This window comes from Coptis chinensis, chromosome 6 (genome assembly GCF_015680905.1).
Source record: "Coptis chinensis isolate HL-2020 chromosome 6, ASM1568090v1, whole genome shotgun sequence".
NCBI lineage: Eukaryota > Viridiplantae > Streptophyta > Magnoliopsida > Ranunculales > Ranunculaceae > Coptis > Coptis chinensis.
Window position 1 is genome coordinate 74,032,332 of NC_141461.1, and position 5,747 is coordinate 74,038,078.

Consider the following 5,747-nt stretch of genomic DNA (forward strand, 5'->3'; position numbering starts at 1 on the left):
GGTACTAGCAACATGTTTTGGAGTCTCAAGAATAGGTGGCATAAGTGCAAGAATTTCTTTTCTCAATGCATCCTCTCATCCACATGGAGAGAAGCAAATTTTAGTGTCGATCAAGCCGCAAAGTATGCAACTGATATGATCACGGAAGACTTATTTTTGTATGAAGGCAAGCCCCCGTGGATCTATAAATGGGAGGTTGCTCATAGCACTTATTTTAGATTTGATTGAGTTCACAAAGGTTTCTGCATATGATTGGTGGGACTCCAGGAGGCCTACCTAGTAGGGTTTCTGAAGTTTTACAATGATGCAATTCTTTTGGTGAAGAAACACTCTCTTTTTTTTCTTTTTTCACTTTTTTGTATCTTTCTTTCTTCTTTCTTAATATAATTTATTGCTCACCTTTACCGAAAAAATAAGGTTCTGTACAAAATGAACCTTTACACTTGTTGCTTACGTACTGAAGCTGCCTTTTCAACTCTTTTCCATATTCCGACAATTTAATCCCACCGCTCGGAAAACACTTTCAAGCCATCAACTTTGGAGTGGAGATATCCTTCATCCACCAAGTTTGCTTTGAGCAAATGAAGTCTTTCCTTGGCTCTTGCTAGGATCATATGATCAGCTTATCGCCTTAACTATCTTCTTTCATCCGTTATCAAACCATATTAAAACTCACAAGTAAAGTCCCAAAACTCACCAAATAAATATAAAATAAAATTTTGAATGAGTAAATCGACCTGAACATGTTTTAACTGGAATTTCTTTTGGTACAATCTTGCTGGCTTTCACTCATTACATATTTATGCATGTGACTAAAACGGCCAGGGGAAGCAGAGGTACGTCGTCCTAAGTCTTACAATTCACCTAAGAATAGTACATTATGTACAACAAACAATACCAGTGATTTAACGAATGTAGAAATTATGCTTTGTCATTTGTTATAATTGCCTATTCTTCGGTAATTCCTCCACCATTTTCCCTTTACTAGAACTAACTTAAGTAGAAAAAATGCACAAATACATCAATGGTAAGAAATTCAATGGAAGATAAGATTGTGATCAATCATAAAAACATAGTGCTAATTTCAAAGTTTAAGGATATGAAAATGGAGAGATGTATATAGAGAGATAGAGTAGTAGAAAGCCAAAATGGTGAGGTCAAATCGTACTGGTTGTAAAAATGATAGATGAGATTCAGCTTCTGATGGTGGAAGAGCGAGCTAGCACATCTGAAAATGAAGACACAGCAGCGATTTCAATGGTTCTATCTCCTTATCATATCGTGCTTGGTTGATTACTCATAAATTGATCGAAGAATTAACTAACATTGATTGATGGAGTTCATGTTGGAATCTCTATTGTATGTCAAAGTACTAGTGTGTGTGTGCAAAGTGGAGGAGATGAACAAAGAGTGTTCTCTCCACTTTAGTGCATAGAAGATAGTCCCACATTGGTTATCCACCACTAGCAAGTGAAGTATATGAGGAATTCCTCGACCATAAGGGCGTGCCCTTAGGGTACAAATTCTTTTGTATTAGGAGAGAGGACTCACCCAAAGCCACCCGCCCACACCGCGTCGTGTCGGGCTTGGGTAGTGGCTTGACCAATTGCCTAAACTTATTTTTGGTTTTGCTTCAGCAACAAGTTTCAGTGTTCTATTACGAGTTGGTCTCTCTTCCTTATCTGTTTAGGAGACCGACTGCTGTGACAGACCTAACCTCTATATAAACATGACTGTAAGTCTATAGAGGGATATCTCACTCTAGCAGAACTCATGAAACCTATCAGAGAAACAAAACTCGCATGCTACCATCTTCTTTTTCTCTTCTTACTATAGCCGCCAGAGAGAGTTATACTGCCGTTCTAGAGAGTAGTTTGTTCTAGTGCAAGTCAAACTGCTGTAAACCATTGTATCCTGTGAGGAAGACACCACGGTTGCCGTTCTGCACCACTAGAAGGGGTGAAATCTTTCCTTAAGGGCAGCCTAATCCGCGCCTTGGTTGTTCACTGTTCCTTCTATTCTACTCTAGTTGTTGTGTCCATACAACTATTCTAACAATCTTAAGGAAAGATTATTTCATAGTAGAACAAAGGAGAGTGCTTTAATACGGCAATCAAAAGATAAGTCTTTTACTTTGAGTTATTGTTTGTGTTATTGGGTTATGACTTTAGAAATTTTCTAATAATTTTGTTTTTGTTAGGGAAACCAATTAAAGATTGAATATTTATTGATCTTTTGTGGTTTATCAAACCCTATATGGTTGTAGACCTTTCTCCTATGTTTGTGGGAGTTAAATATGAGATTTCTATCAAGAAAAACGACAAAGTTCGTCTTTTTGACAACTGTGTCACTCGTTACGGAAACTACTATAATTTTCAACTTAGAGCTCAATTTTGCAATCCGCTTCTTGTGTTAGATATCTGATTCAAAGAGATTTCCAGTGGTATAAGGGTTGATACCCAATTCATTCTGAGGTGGTTCAGAATTACAGTTCTTTTGAACTGTTTTTCTGAAAGGAGGAAAATATGGTAATCTGGTTTTTCAATCGGTTAGGTATCGTATTCTTTCACTCTTTGCAATTCTTTTGGTTTGTTTATATGGTGATATTCTTGTCTTGAGTTGCATGCTTGTTTTTCTTAGGAGGGAAATTTCTAAGCTTAAACTTCTTTAATAACCTAGTTAACAAATTATACATGTTTATCACTAAGATGTTAATTGGTTTGACTAGAAGTAGTTTGATATTAATTTTCTTTGTACATATATAGATGTATGTAGATGGTCTAAGAGAGACCTTAAGATATTTAATATCAACCACACTCAAATCTTAGATAGTAATTATAATGTATTCAATGCATAATTGTTTACCTCTATTGAGTGTACGTGTTGTTAGACGATGGTTATAATTGTATTGTTGTGAAAATACATATTAGATGAAGTAACGTGTAGCTTATATCCAATATAGCATATGTTAAAGTTGTGTAGCATGCTAGTATTGGATATTAATCATCGTGGATTTACTTTGAACTTGATAATAGTTTATTGGTAAATTTTTCTAGTTGAAGACATTAATAGGTTGAGCCATTAGATGTTGTGGTAGTACTTGAGGTCTTGTTGATAGGGTATTCTATCTTACTTGAGCTCATATAAAAAGAGGAGGTGGAGTCCTCAGTTGTTTTGCATATTAAGTGGCTAGATTTGCTTAAATATCGTATACTTTTTGTTGTGAGGGGTACAATTAAAGTTTACTTTTCCTGAACCTATGATATGATATTAACCATGTTTGGCATGAATGTATTATTTAATATTGGCATGAAGCTTAACCATGTCATATATTATTAAATAATGAGCATCGTTGTCTACGAGAGGAAACAATATAGGAAATAATCAATAGCCTCCTAAACCTAATTTAGTCAAGAAGATGTAAGGTTATGGATTGTCTTCTTAGACAATATCCAGTGGCTATTTTAGACAAAGAGATGTAACACTTGTAGATTGTCTTATTAGGCATTATCCTCCTATGACTATGAATAAATAGCCAAGGTGATGTACAAGTACGTGGATTGTCTCACTATGTAAGTTGGAATGTTGAATGATGAAAAGAAGAATGATAATGATATTATTTTGGGTAAAATCTTTTTCATCTAATTCTTCTATTCTTTAAAATTCATTTGAATCACTTGTGGATTTCCTTTCATATAGATAGCATGAACATAATATAACTATGTTTAATATGATCCATAATCATAGACTTGAGTAAAGTATATTCTTGTCATAAGACTGCATATTATTGTTGTTGATTATTTTAGTATTTGTAACGGTATAATGTGTTTTGCATGTAAGTTTGATTAGGCTTAGTAACCATTGAACTGTGGGGGGGGTATGCATGACACTGTTTTACCATAGTTTACCTCACAAGATAATTGGAAAGACACTAAACTACAAAGTATGGAAAGGTCTTGGGCCTATCCAAAAATGCTTCCAAATGTGGGGGGTGTCTTGCCAAGGCTATTGTGAATGAATCTAAAAGAATTTTTTTTTTTTTTAGACCTAGAACTATCTAGTAGATATTCAATGGTGAAACTCATAATAGTGATGTTTGTTTTTAGTTGTCATGCGTGATAATAATCTTGTAGATACCGCACTATTATTGAATGTCTTATATGCTAATTTTATTTAAGGATGTGCTTTCTGTGAAATTGGCATAGAGTGGTTGGATGTTCATAATGAACTATATAAGAGGATCCCATCATTTCTGAACAAGAAATTTGGAAGACTATCAGTGAGTATATCCACCATTCACAGTGATGATGTTTATATGTTTCTTGAGGAAGATTCATTAACCTATAAGGAAGTTGTCTGTCTATGAGAAGTGTCCTTTTTGAAGGATTCAACTCCTCTAAATTGGACTCTTGATTTATTGGGGGATCTATAGGTTGAATTGGATCTTCAAGAGAAAACTAAAACGTGATAGTTGTATTGCAAAATATAAAGCTAATAATAATAGCCAAGGGGTTTCACTCAGAAACAAGATTTATACTACTTTGGAACCTCGCTCATGTAACTAGAATTTCTTCTTCGTAATTCTAAAGACTCTAGTTGAGTAGTTGTGCGGAACTACAATACCAAGTAGTACCAGGTGATGAGCTTAAGGTATACAATTTAGTTAAATCTTTGTATGAATTGATTCAAGCGCCTATAAATGGCATGAGCAATTCAACAATATATTGGTGTCGTATGGATATCAAAGTATCGTTGTTGATAAATATGTGTTATTTCTTTAGAGTAAAGCAAGACATATGTGTTAATCTCTCTTTGTTTAGATGATTTCATATCATGAGTGCTAGCATTGAGAATGTGTATGAGACAGAGAAATTCTTATTTGAAACACATAATAGACCGTCATTGAAAATGATAGTTCATTATGTTGTTAAACTCATTTCTGTAACTGTTATATTCAGTTGTCAAGATGTCAGTGATTGAATATGGTTGAAGTCCACAGCGTACCTTAAACCAGACCGGCCAGATGTTATGAGGGGATTTCGGGGACTACAGAATTGAATGACTGGTGAATATAGAAATTATAACTCATGTTGGTCTCATTATGTTGTTTTAGCACTTAGTAGAACTATTTTCATTGAAAAGTATGGGTATTACGTTAGTAAGACTGTGTCAATACTTCTTGTGGCAGATATCCATCTTATGAAAAATAATCTACTTATGTTTTCTCATACTAAATATCTCAATATCATTGGTAGCTTATTGTACTTGATGGATTATATTTGTAAGACATGACATTGCCTACATTAATGGCATACTGAGTTGATAACCCATTGTTCTTATAAGGAACATTGGATGTATATTGTCAAATTATCCAAGTACTATAGTAGAGTTATTGATTATGGACTTATATTTAGTAGATTTCCATCATTATTGTTGAAAGGGTAATGTGTTATAAGTTGGATCCAGTAATGTTTATGTGTTTACCCTTGATGGAAATTGAGTGTCTTGGATATCATCCAAGCTAATTGCCTTAGAAAAGGCATGTGATGATGTTGAGTAGGTTAACAACCTCTTGGCAAATCTTCCTATTGGCTCTAAACAGTCTCCTGATGTGTATATACTTTGCAACTGTCTCATTGCAATAGCTAAGACATAAAGAAATATGTGCAATGGGAAAAGAATACATGTAAGTTTGAGATATAACTTATTAATCAAGCAGCTGCTAGAGATTATGTTAGGTTGGACTT